Raw genomic sequence first — 13,765 nt, 5'->3', positions numbered from 1 at the left:
AATCAGCAGGAACAACATCTGTGAATTCTTCAACAGCGTTTTCAAACACCTTTTCAACTACCCCTTCAGCAAATTCTTTGACAGACAAGTCTTCAACTTGGAGGGTACCATTGTCAAGCAAAACCTGGATACCCTGTTGCAGTTTCAAGCAACCCTTCCCCTGCGTAGCGCAATCCAAACAATCTTTCCCACAACCGGGGAAAACATCGGCCTTCAACAAGCATTCCTTAATTTCCCACAACGGGGTCTTCAACCTCAACACATCCTTAACAGACTCGGCTTCTCCCTCCAGCATATTAACGTTTGCACCACCATGCTGTGGCATGGGATTATTGACGACATTTGGAGCCGGTGCAAGGCTGATAGCCTTTGAATCAATCAGGTCCTGAACTACGTGCTTAAAAGCTTTGCAGTTCTCAATATTGTGGCCAGGTGCCCCAGAGTGGAAGCTACACCTAGCGTTGGCATCGTAACCCACCGGAAGTCTACCAACAGGAGGGGCCAGAGTGCGTAGCTGCACCAGTTGTAGCTGTTGAAGATTGGCAAGCAGTTGAGCGCACGACATTGGAAGAGTGTCGAAACGCCGGTCCATCATCCTCTGCCTCTGTTGATAGGTGGGTCTGTTACCTGGTTGTTGTTGTTGTTGATACTGAGCTTGCTGACGTTGTGGTTGCTGTTGTTGGTATTGATTCTGTTGACGCTGTGGTTGTTGTTGTTGTTGTAGTGGTGCTGCAGCCGGAATAGTCACAGCCGCAACATACGGTTGCTGATGATAGTTTTGAAAATTATTCCTCCTGTTTTGATATGAAGACGCAGAATTCACACCCCCTTCCTTCTGCTTCTGTCCTCCCATAAATGGCTTCTTTACCCCAGATGAAGATCCACCTCCATTGTAGCTCTTGTAGGTCTTCAGGTAATTCTCTACCCTCTCTCCCGTAGAGACCACATCAGCAAAGTTAGAGGCATTGCACCCCACCAGACGCTCAAGGTAAGGTCCAGGCAACGTATTCATGAACATGTTGGCCATCTCCTTTTCCAACATGGGAGGTTGAACACGGGAAGCTGTCTCCCTCCAGCGTTGAGCGTATTCCCTGAAGCACTCATTGCTTTTAAGGGACAAGTTCTGGAGTTGAGTTCTATCTGGGGCCATGTCTGCATTATACTGGTATTGCTTCACAAAAGCCTCTGCCAAATCCCTCCAGCAACGGATATGGGCTCTATCCAATCTCATGTACCATTCCAGGGATGCCCCAGCTAGGCTGTCCTGGAAGAAATACATGAGTAGCTTCTCGTCATCAGAGTACGCAACCATCTTCCGGAAGTAGGCTTGCACGTGGGTCTTCGGGCAAGAACTACCATTGTACTTGTCGAAGATTGGGACTTTGAACTTTGGTGGGACCCTCACGCCTGGGACCAATCCCAAGTCAGAAACATCTACCCCCAGAGGGTTTTGTCCTTCTACCGCCTTCAGCCTCTCCTCTAATCTCCTGAACATGGGATCCATGCCATGGCCCATGCCAAAGTCTTCCGGCAGCAAGAACTGATCATCTTGATCATCGTGGATGGGTTGTTGATCAGGATTGTTATGTGGAATTGGGATAGCCCCGGTCCATTAACCTCTCCAACTGGAGGATCAGTCACAACCTCTGGTTGGGTAGTTGCAGGATTCCTTTGTATCATTTGTCTAATCTCTTGCTGTCCCTGCGCTACTCCCTGGACCACGTCCATGAACTGGTTCATGCGGACCCTCATCTCTGCGAGCTCTGCTTGTAGATTCTCCATTGCTCTTTGCTGGTTTCTGCGGGTACCGTACCGGTGAACTCCTGAATCGGCTATCCTGCTGATGGAACACCAAATAATATGAGAACACCGCGGCGACACCTGTTATGCAAGAATATGCAAGAATGAAATGTTAATGCAATGACATGTTTATCACTTCAAAAAGGTATTCTACCCCCTTGATTCCAGTCTCACGAGAAAATCGAGCCATAAACTTCGGAGATCAAGATGCAATAGGGAGAAGGTGTTCATACAGATAAATTCAAAGAGAATGGTCTTAGCCAATAGTACATCAAAAGAGGATCTCCACAACAAGCCTGTGGATCATCACTACACAACAACAAAGCAATAAGTAAAGGGAGGAACAAGAATCAGGACTCAGCCTCCTGTGTACAAACCATAAGGACTGCTCCTCACTTCAGCCAGTAATGCTATCGTGTCAGGATGATCTGGGAATTCTATCAAACGCCGGATAAGCAGATTTCTTTGGTGAATAACCCCATCCAACTTGTTGATGTGTTCTCTGTAGTAATTCCCATCATCTTCTCCGAATACCTCTTCAAGTCTGGACTTCTTCAAACCTGCCAACACCTTAAGTTCTTCAATCTGTCCTCGAGCCTCATTGAGTTGATCGGTGATGTAACCATTGGTAGAACGGGCACACAGAAGCTCATGGTTCTTCTCTTTCAACAAAGTCTTCAATTTCTCCATCTGGCCAGTCAGTTCGGTCACCATCTCCTCCTCCTTTGCCTTCCGAGAAGTTGAAAATGCATCCCATCGCTCTTGCCACCCAGCTAATTTACCATGAGCATCCATTAATTGTTGCTTGACTCGCTTCAACTCAGAACTGGATGATCCCAAGGCCTTGTCTGTCTTCCTGAAGAAGTCCACCTCCACAGCTAATTTCCCTTCTGCTTCCCTTGCAATCTGACGGCTTCCCCTTTCTGATATTCTGCCTCATGGAATTGACGCATATAGTCTTGCAATTTCCCACTCAACTCCGAGTTTTCAATTTGAAGCTCCTCCATGGCTTTCTTCAATTTGTCATACTCCTCTCGACTCACCATTGTTGACTGCGCAGGAGTCGGTGGATACAAAGGTTCTTCTATAGGAAACGGCAGACCAAACTCTTCAACTCTTCCTTGAAGCCACTCTTCATACAGAGGATAAGTCCTACAATCTCCTTTTCCAAGCACAACTCTTCCTCTCTTGATCACCTTGAGCCAGGCCTCAGCTGCCTTACGGGATACAGTCAAATCAGGCGAAGAATGGAAAAACAGTGATTCTTCCACATCCTTTTCCAAAGGCGGAGTTCTTAAAGCATATCCAAACTGTCTGACTGCTAGAGAAGGATTATAGTTGATTCCTCCTCTTCTTCCTACCAACGGTACATTTGGGAAATTCCCACAACTGTGAATAATATCTGCCCGCAGCAAACTCCTGTCAGACCACCAAGCAATATCTTCAGCCCTCAACCCCATCAATCTCTTCGACCAACTCAACGAGTCCTCGACATCAACGAACGCTCCTGATTTGGGTAGGTGAGAACTGAACCACTTATAAAACAAAGGCGCACAACAATTCAACAATCCTCCTTTTCTATTCTCATTCCTGTGGTGCACCGAATGAAAGAAATCTCCCAACAAGGTCGGCACTGGATTACCCAACACAAAAAGGCGTATTGCGTCTATGTCCACAAATTTTGCAACATTAGGGAACAGGACAATCCCATACACACAAAGAGCCAACACAGCATTGAAACCCCTCTGGTCACCATCTTCAAGCTTCTTCTTTGCCTCTCCCAGTAAGAAACTCAAATGAAAACCGCTGACTCCTCCCTTCTGACACATATTAGCCTTCAAGACTGATTTCCCCAAATATGTGGCCGAAGCAACCATGCTGAGATCGGGTAGAAGCTCAGAACTGTAGAATAACAACTGTGACTTAATAGGAACTCTGAGAAAACTGGAAATCTCCTCCAAAGTAGGGACCAAAATATAATCCGGGAATGTGAAACACCTCAATGGAGGGTCATAGAACTGCAGCAGTGTAAAGAGAGCATCGTGTTGATCTTTGGAGAGAACCGTGACGAAGCTTAGAATCAAACCGTAATCTTTCCGGAATCCTTCTAGAGAATCGTGATCCATTGACTTCATCAGTTGTTGAATAGGCTCCAAACAAACCACTGGAAACTTGTAAGCGACGTGTCTCTTTCTGCCAATATCCATCTCAGGAGAACCAGAAAACCCCGACCGGAATCAAGAAGAAGATGTAAACCCCCTAGAAATGGATAAACATGTGTTAATTGATATGAATGCAAAATGATGTGATGCAATGCAGTGACATGGTGATCAGAACTGCTGTATCCGCTCGAACATCTGTCGGGTTGCACTGTCTGAAGAGAAACCCACTGAGGAATATAATATCAAAACTCTGCTCCAGAAAACCGGGTTGGTTGGAGGTTAAGGTTTCCTGAATTTAGCCCGCCCCTCACTGGTAGGTTCTAAGAACAGAAGTTTGTCAATTTTAGCCCTTCAGTCGAGAATAATACGTTTACCACTGAAGGTTTGGCATTATTACGGGATAAAAGACCTCTACTGACTCCCCTCAACAGGACATCCTAAAGCAAGTTCCCAGTCTCGGGGTCCTCGGATTGATCAGCGAGAATGCGCCCACCAGAGCTAACATAATCACGTCTCGGAGGAGAGGCCTCGACTGAGTTCTCGGGAAATGGTCACCAGAGTCGATGATTTCTAAAGGAATATCTGTCGTTATGGAACACCCATAGGACAGAATATATCCAAAAGAAACCTCGTCTGGAATGTGGGTCTCATGAACGACTTAACGTAGCAACATACCACGCAAGCCTCATGACTATCCACTCTAGCACCTATGTGTACACTCAAGCCTGGGTAGTGGGCTTATCTCTCATAGAACAGTCCCAACCCAACAAACAAATAACTCACAGATACAGCAAGCATATGTACATGAATGCAATAAGGTAAAGCAGGTAAATACGGAAAATAAATAACTGTACAAAAGAATAAACACCCAACAAACAAGAAACCTACAAAAGCTAGGAGGGACTCGCTTAGGGAAACTATTGTCCCCAGCAGAGTCGCCAGCTGTCGCAACCCGAAAAATACGGTGGGTGCGAAAAAACAACCGGCGAGAAAGAAATGACAGAAGAGTCGCCACCGTGCGTTATTTATCCCAAAGGAGGGAAAGGAAACGCTCGAAGTAAACCTGGAGAAAGGAAAGGAAAAGACAAGGTCTCGCAACCAAATCTTGGGTTCGGGAGTCGATTATGCGAAGGGAAGGTATTAGCACCCCTACGCATCCGTAGTACTCTACGGGATCCACTCTTGTTGTTTCTTGTCTAAAGGGTGTATGTTTATCTAATGTACTATTTACTAAAAGAAAGGGGTCAAAGAAATGACTCGCACGGATGTTGCATCCACTGCATACGTATCTCATCTGAATATGAGAATCAGAGTCTTCGTAGCTCGGCTACCTAAGGGTTAAGGAGATGTGTGCTCGCTAAGACGTCGCGTCTTATGCCTACGTATCTCATCGGGAATGAGAATCAGAGCAAAACGTAGTTCGGCTAACTACGGGAGCAAAAGGGTCTCGATTGCAACTAGGGCAAGAGAAAGGGAATGTCTCGATCGCAACGAGGGCGAGAGAAAGGATCGCAACAAAGGCGAAAGCAAACAAGGATTAGTTGTTAGTTGTTAGTCAAACTCGGCAAGACATCGCATCTTGTGCCTACGTATCTCATCTGAACATGAGAATCAGAGTTGCCGTAGTTCGGCCACACGCACACAAACAAACACAGGCAAACGTGGAGCCTGAATGCCAATCACTGGACTTACATCAGCATCCGAACCAAACACACACAAAGGGGCAAACGTGGAGCCCGACTGCCAATCACTGGACTTACATCAGCATCCGAACCAAAACACACACAAAAAGAAAAAGAAAGGTGCCCGGAGTGGTCTCGCACGACCACCTGCCTACATACCTCGTCTGGAACAAGGATCAGGGCGATGTAGTTCCCCTACATAGGGGTTGCCATCTGAACATGGACTTACAAAGGAGGACACCAGTTGTGTCAAAGGAGAGTGGGCGATGTGTTCACGTCCTAGCAGTAGGTGTCGCAGCTCGCTGAATCGAGTCTTAGGCAGTTACCTCTTTGCAATAGAACGGACTACATGCCACAGGATCGGAGACGCTCGGGAAAGTCTAGAAGTGGGGAAGCTCTGCCCTAAAGTTGTCATGCAACGTGTACTTAAGTGTTAGGATTTACAAATGGGAATATCTACCTAATGTTAGCATGCGAAGAATATGGGAATTCTACCTATGTTATCATGCAAAGGGTTCTATCTAATGGGTGCTACCTAATCGGAACAAGAATCGACGAATGGAGCAAGGAGAAGTGTTAGGGATAAGGGTAGATGGCGATGCATGAAGCAATCGACTTACAAGGTTGATGGCGATGCATAAAGCAATCGACTTACAAAAGGGTGGAGGAATACGTGCTGGTTCTGTTAGGTTTTGAGAAAAGATTACTCGACGTTGGATCGAGGTTTTGGTCTTGTTTTGAAATGGTTATCGGATGTTCATTTTAATTCTTGTATTAACAGATGAATAAAGAATGAAAGAATAAATATTATACATTTCATGGGAGAGGGGTACATTTGTTATGAATGGGGGTTGTCATGGCAATCAAAACAATATAAATATATGCCTCATACACCATACAAGTAGGCCTCAGTTAATCAAACAAGTAAGGTATAAACAAATATATAATCGAATCAAATAATGAAATAATAAAGCATTAAACAATGTATGAGTGTAAGTGCAAAGGAACCGGCTCATTGTAAGAAAGCCCAAGAGTAAGCTACGTGAGGTCGACGGCGATGCTTAAAAAGCAATCGACTTACGAGGGTGTGAAAAAAAAAAAAAAAAAGGGCTCGATATTAAATCGAGAAAGTATGGTTTTTATAGTTTAAAAAAATGGTTTTTTGAACTAAATTCAAATACAATAACTATGCATTATTAACAAATGAAATTATAATAAACATAAAAAGATATTAATCAACATAAAAAATGCTAAAGGAAGATACAATCAAATAAAAAAACAAAAAGAAATAAAATGCCAAAAACAGCCCCACATGAGTATTGAACCCACCCCACTCAAGAATATGAACACTGCCCTTCTCCACTAGGCCACTCATCACTATCTATTACTAAGATACTATGTTAACTATATGAACCAGACTAACAGATTTAAAACAAAATAAAAAAAAAAAACAAAATAAACATTTTTACATTTTCTGATTTTTTATTAAAAAGAACAAAATAAATATTTTTGTGGGTTTTTTATCTCTGTTAAAAAACAAAAATAAACTAAATAAAATAAAAATAAATAATAATAATAAAAGAAAATAAAAGCATAAACACTTTTCTGATTTTTTTATTAAAAAGAACAAAAATAAATATTTTTGTGGGTTTTTTATCTCTGTTAAAAAAAACAAAAATAAACTAAATAAATAAAAAGTAAATAATAATAATAAAAGAAAATAAAAGCATAAACACTTTTCTGATTTTTTATTAAAAATGAAATAAGATCAAATAATAAAAGAAATAAATAAAAAGAAAAAAAAGGAAAATGGAAACAGAAGCTCGTCTCTCTCACACGAGCTCAAACCTTCAGCAACAATGGCATCTTTCCATCTCTCACACGAATCCCTCTCTCGCTCTCAACAAACCCCTCTCAATCACTCTCAACTCTCACAATATTTTCGACAGCAAGCACATGAGAAAGATAAAAAAGAAAGAAAGAGAAATACTTACAAAGTGTCGTGGTGGTGGTGGCGGTGAAGAACGTATAGACGCCGGCCTCCAGGTAAACGGTTCTAGGTCTTTTTCCTTCCTCAGATTTCCGCCTCTAGCTTTTCCGTGAACAGTGGCCGCTCCTCCAACCTTTAGAAATTAGGGTTTTTTCTCTTTTGATTTTTGCCTCTCAGTTCTTTGTTGTTCTCTAGGGTTTTTCTTTGGTCTCTTTTCTGCCTCTAGGTTTTTTTTGGTTACTGATTCATTCTCCCTATTTATATTCTGTGAATTAGGGTTACAAATTGGTGCCCTTGTGTTCAAAAGCAACTCTGCAAAGCACTTTGGATGCACAGAAATTGAATTGCCCTATCCATGTTAGCTTCAAGAAAAGGTATCCTTCACAAACTTTCCTCTCTGCTTTGACCTCATACCAATTTGGGATGTTTTTGGACTTTGCCCTCTGACTGTTGGTTAATGGTTTTGCACTGTAGGTTTTGCAAATTGACTGATTAATGTGTGCCTTTTTACCGCAGTAAAAAATGGTGAGCTTGGTTTGACTTGGGATAATGGATATTTTGAAGAGTGATGGTTTTAATGCATAGACTGGCTGCAGTAGGTGACATGATAAATTGGAATTAGGAGATGAGGTTATCAGATCAAAAGTAATCTGCTGAAATGGTAAGTGTGCTTGTGCTTTGGTTTTCTTTGAATTGTTATGGCTAAAGTTAGTGGTTGAAGAATGATGAATGAAATTGTGGCAGATGGTTTTGTTGTAGGTTTAATGTTGCTCAATTCTGCAGCAAACCTTATCCATGCATTTCCACTCGCCTAAGTTCAACTTTGGTCTGGTTTTACACAGCAGTATTCCCCCAGGTATGTTACTAGGTTGTGGTCAGTCAATTAGCATTGGGTCAGTCTTTGGAATAACACCTGTCCTGGTTTGATAACAGGTTCTAATATAACCGGTCTGGAAGCTGTGTAACACTGTCTAAAAGCATAGACAAAAGCCATTTTAAAGGCAAATTTACTGGAATCAACAACATGAGCAGCACCATCTGTCAAGACAACTCGGAGATTTTCAACTGGATGTCCAATTAATGCACATGAGTTGGCAGCTTTCTCAATTGCAAGAACAAAATTTGATGGAACAGCTTGGCCAACACGCATGCTTTCAAATTCAAGCTTAGTTCCAAGAGCATTATATAATGCCCTAGTAGCAGCAAGTCTGACATCATTGTTCTTTTCAGATGAATTCACACCTTGAACTACAGCAGTAAGAATTTTATTTACTTGATCTTGTTCAACAACCTCGTGAGAGACTTCCTCACACAAATACCCGAGAGTCTCCAAAGTTGCTTGCTTGGCATGAGCTGGAACTTGATGAATATTTGATAAAAGTGATCCTATCAGCTCAGGCCACTGTTTATGAGGAAGCTCAATTCCCGCAATTTTAGCAACAACTTGAGTTGCCGTTGACCGTGCATCCAGTACAAGAGAAGAGAGTGTCTGCAGCAAGCATGCCTTAACCTGGGCCTTTGCTGCGGTCTCCAATGACAACCATCTCTGAACCAATTCCCGCTTTCTGTTTTCATCCTTGGCATCCAATGCATTTTTAAGTATCAAACCTGCCAACTTGCGACTATCAACTGGTTTTTCTTCATTCGCTAACTCTCCAGAAAGAGAGACCAAGAAACCAGGAAGGTTTTGCTCCTGGAATCAGAGAAGAGATCCTAACAAATCAGACTTCTTATCTCCTGTTCATGCTCTGCAATAGTGTGTTCCCGTTTGTTGATCTCATATTCCAAGTGCTTCATCTCAACATTCATCTCTCCAATGGTTTGTTTTAGACTGTCTCTTTGTTGCAATAATAAATGTTGTCTAACAGTTTTTTTTTTTGGTGATGCAGCGATAGCTCAGGTCTCTTGAACCTTAATCCAATGGTTCAGGTGCTGTACTATGGAGACTTTGCGTACTGCTTCTGCTATATCCCGGTTTTGACTTGGGATTTGGAACCTATGATTCCACCACCCCACTTCTTCCTGTACTCTTCATACTTGTCACTGAAGTTAGCCTTGATTGCTTCAAGGACCCTGCTAAACTCCGTTTTATCTTCATTTTTAACCGTTGTCAAGCACAAAACAGCTGCAGTTTTCTTATGGACAACAGTTCCAAGGCGAGCCTTGCCCTTAACAATACAGTAAGGAAATTCCATCTTCCTGCACAAAGCTGGAAGCCAGACAACCAATTCAATTGGATCAACGTCATGGGCAATCACGACAAGCTGAGCTTTATTCTGCTCGATGAGGTAGGTAACATGATTGAGACCATAAATGTTAGGGACCTGATGCTGTTATTTGGATGTGATGCCAATACCCCTGCACCCTTGCCGCTACTGACTGGTGTGTGGATGAATGGAAGTGCAGGATAGTTTGCTGCAGAATGGGTGCTGTTAACAGCAGGTATGTTAGTAGCTATGATGATGCATTGGTTTAGATGTCACGACCTGCCGTTGATTTTTGCTTCTGTTGTGAAAATGCAGGTTTCCGTGTTGCTTCGGGCTTTGGTAGAGGGTGGTTGCGTGTCTGAATTGTGGCATTCATGTCATGAGTAGCAAGCCTAAGAATTGCCGAATTCATCAAATTGATAAAGGTGGGAGCAGCATGCTGACAAGAAAAGTTGTGTAATATAGTGTAGCCTAAGCTTCCATCAGTGTTTTGGCCATTCATCGCAATTGCCCCAAACCTAGATTGGTAGGACTCATTAAAGCTAGCCATCAAATATTCACTCGTTGAAAGTAGAGCAAGTCCCAAAGTTGGCCCTGCTGCTTTCACTGCATCAGCATATGCCTTTTCTGAATTGGGAAATTTATATGAGCTTGGGTTGCCGAGAGTTAAAGCGTAACCAACTCCATAATGATGCTTCAAGAAAAGGAAGCTTCCACAGCATTTCAGAGAACCATCGGCCATGATAGCTATCCGGTCACCTAGTTCATCTGCTTCGTCCATGGAATGTGTTGTAAGCAAAATTATTCTGTCCTTCTTGATTTTTTTTATTAACTGCCAAGTCAATTGCATTGAATATGGATCCCTTCCACTTGCAGGCTCGTCAAGAATTATAACCTTACTGTTTCCAACTGATGCGAGAAGACCAACAAGCATTGATATTGTCGTGCTTCCTCATGGAAATAAACTTCAGAAGAAGTTTCTTCTCAGCTTGAACTGACCCTGTCTTGCTGGATTGAATTTGCTAAATTGTTAGTTGAGTTATGTTAAAACAACTTTCCATAAATTTATGTTAAGTGAATTAACGGCTGGTTAACTGTAGATCTGAATTATTATGCAGGGCTTTGTGTTAGGAATGGATTTACAGGTCATGTGCTGGTGTTCCAACCCTTGGAAAATGGTGCAGGTTAAGAATTCAGGTTGGTATAGCAGGATTTGTGGTGGTTTGTTGAGTGTTCGTCACCGTTCAATGATGGAGTTTGTATTGTTGATCCTTTCAGGTTCATTGCAGCCTTTGTCTTGGTTAAAGCATGGAGCCTTGGCCTTGAAGTGCATTGTGTAGCCATTTTGACCATGTGTAGTTCATGATGTATGATTGAGGAGTGACCTATTACATTGTGTACTGTTTTTTTTCTTGAACATGTGAATGATTGGCTTTGTAGGTTTTGAACACAAATGGCTTGGAAACGGTATGGCCTTGTCATGTGGTTATGGTCTGCTGCAGGCACTGCAGACTTGGCAAGATTTTTGTAGGGTGTTAGCTGCAATGTTTGAGTAGGGCCATGATGCAAGATTAGCTACGTGGTTGGTGTGTTGTAAGTGGTTTGCATCTGGCTCAATGCAGGTTGATTTTATGGCACTGTCTCCTTGTTTGGTTTAAATTTGACACAGGTTTATGTTTTTTTTTTTTGCAACTTGGTTATGACATTCAATTGGTTTGGCAGCAGGTACATTGCATGAAGCTGGTTGCACTAGCTTATGCTTCACGTGTGTAGTTTATGGCTCCTAGTTCATGGCATGATGGCATTGAAGATCCTGTGCAAATGGCCAAAACAAGATCAAGATGGAGTTGTAAAATGGGATTAGGACTAGGATTGGACAATTGGTGGTTTAGGATAGAAAAGAATTCAAGTTGACTTTGGTCAAAGTTGACCAAAAAGTCAACTGTTGACCAAAGTCAACAATTGGTCAAAGTGTCAATTTTTGTGTAATTTTGTATGGAATCAAATGTAATGGTTTAAAATTGAAATAAATTGAAATGGATTAACAAAATGGTTTGACGGTGGTTTTCACAATTGGTTTAGTCATGACTTGAATAACTTGATTGATAATGTGTATGAACAAAACCATGAAATAAGACCATAAGGTTGGGGTTTTGGCATAGTATCCATGAACCAAAAAAAACATGACTAGAAAGTGGCTTGAAACACAAGAAACCTTGGTTGTTCAGATGATCCAGAACATAGATGTATCCACAATCACAACACCATGACTTTGAATCAAAACCAATCCTCATATGAAACCAAAGCAAAACTAGGCCAAGCATGTCAAACAAACATCAAAAATTCAGGACCAAAATCGGGGTATGACAAACTGGAAGCTCGATTTCAATGAAATCCTCATGGTATTATTTCAATGGTGGCTATGGGATTGTTGGGCAAGGGTCCTCCTCGAATTTGAGGCAATGCACATGTATTTATAAGCTCATGAATTCATTTCCACACTATTTGAAATTTGAATCCAAAAATAGTAATTGATGTGCATGGGTGCGTGTGCATGTATTTAAGCCCAAATGATCATGTAATCCACTCCAAATTTGTGCACAAAATATGTCGAGATCATAACATGGAGCCATGCAAAGTAGTTTAACATTTGAGTTCAAAATTTTCCAAATTGTGCCATGCAAAGAAACTATATGCAACCCCTTCAATTTTGATCCAAATGGAATGATCTTAGACTCTTTGGAAAGCTACCATCACGGGGAACAACTTTTATGTTGGAAATTTTTCCATTTGAAGCTTGGAACATGATTAATTCTGGCCTTGAAGTTGGAGGAATCAAACATACTTGAAAATTTTCTAAGTTAAAAGTCAAATGACCCATTTTTCCACTTTGAATAACTTTTGCTATGAGCTTCACATGACTTTGGTTCCTTCTCTAAAGTTGTAGATATTTCAAATATATTTCATTTGGTAACAAATTTAACACAAATTGGATCTAGCATGATGGAGTTATGGATTTTAGAAGTTGAGGAAAATTGCTTGTTCAATGATAAGGACCCAAATGGACCTATAATGTTTCCTAATGGCACATGCCCTTGCAAGTGTAATTTGACCTTTCTCAAAGAATCAAAATTTAAGAACACATATTGAAATTAATCATAAAACTTGGAATATATTCATATCATAAAATTGAGGAAGTTATGGTTCTTGGAAGTTGACCTTCTATCTAGGGCACAAACAAAATGACCTATAATCTTTCACCAGAAAAATGTATTTCCAAGTCAAATTAGCTCTTGATGCCAACATGAAAGTTGTTTGGAATGTAATAAAGAGTAATGTTTCTCTTGGAATCATTTTCACATGATAAAAATTATAGGAGATAAGGTCTAAGGAACCCTAGATTTGACCTGTTAACTTTTCTAGTCAACCTCCTTGAACCAACTTGCAAACTTTAAGTTACTTTAATCTTAGGGGATCATGGAGGACCATATATGCTTATTATGAAGTATAATGGAGTATCCTTTGATATATTTGACCAAATGTTTGAAGAAACTTGTTGAGGAAGGCACACAAGATACCCTGATGAATTAGGGCTTCCTTGATATACAAGCTTCAAACTTGTAAGACCCGAATTTTGACCCTAAGATCCCTCATGATATATCATCATATGCATTAGCATTGGGATCAAACCTTGGCATCCTTATTACCCCTCATTCATTGGGTTTTCATTAAGAGAGATCACCAAGCACATTTGATTATATCATACTTTGTTTTTCATTATTTACTAACCAAAATACCAAAAATATGTCAATGTATAGTTTAACTTTTTTATAGGTAGTGTGTCTGCTCACCTATGCTCCATCAAGCTCATGTCTAGGGTTTGAGACCCTCAATGCAAGGATACTAATCAAGAGATGGTTCACA

At 41.3% G+C, this 13,765-nt stretch overlaps 2 long non-coding RNA genes across 2 annotated transcripts; both read left to right on the top strand.

The window, feature by feature from the left end:
- Positions 1 to 9,577: 9,577 nt before the first annotated feature.
- LOC127101949 (uncharacterized) lies at positions 9,578 to 10,862 on the top strand. Its single transcript, XR_007794699.1, has 3 exons — positions 9,578 to 10,076; positions 10,157 to 10,632; positions 10,718 to 10,862. It is a non-coding gene; the product is annotated as an uncharacterized LOC127101949 (long non-coding RNA).
- A 97-nt stretch (positions 10,863 to 10,959) lies between these two features.
- LOC127108409 (uncharacterized) lies at positions 10,960 to 11,728 on the top strand. Its single transcript, XR_007796038.1, has 3 exons — positions 10,960 to 11,038; positions 11,120 to 11,463; positions 11,564 to 11,728. It is a non-coding gene; the product is annotated as an uncharacterized LOC127108409 (long non-coding RNA).
- The last annotated feature ends 2,037 nt before the right edge of the window (positions 11,729 to 13,765 follow it).

Source organism: Lathyrus oleraceus, chromosome 7 (genome assembly GCF_024323335.1).
Source record: "Lathyrus oleraceus cultivar Zhongwan6 chromosome 7, CAAS_Psat_ZW6_1.0, whole genome shotgun sequence".
Taxonomy (NCBI): Eukaryota; Viridiplantae; Streptophyta; class Magnoliopsida; order Fabales; family Fabaceae; genus Lathyrus; species Lathyrus oleraceus.
The sequence above is the reverse complement of the archived record's forward strand: the minus strand, read 5'-3'. Positions and strand labels throughout refer to the sequence as shown.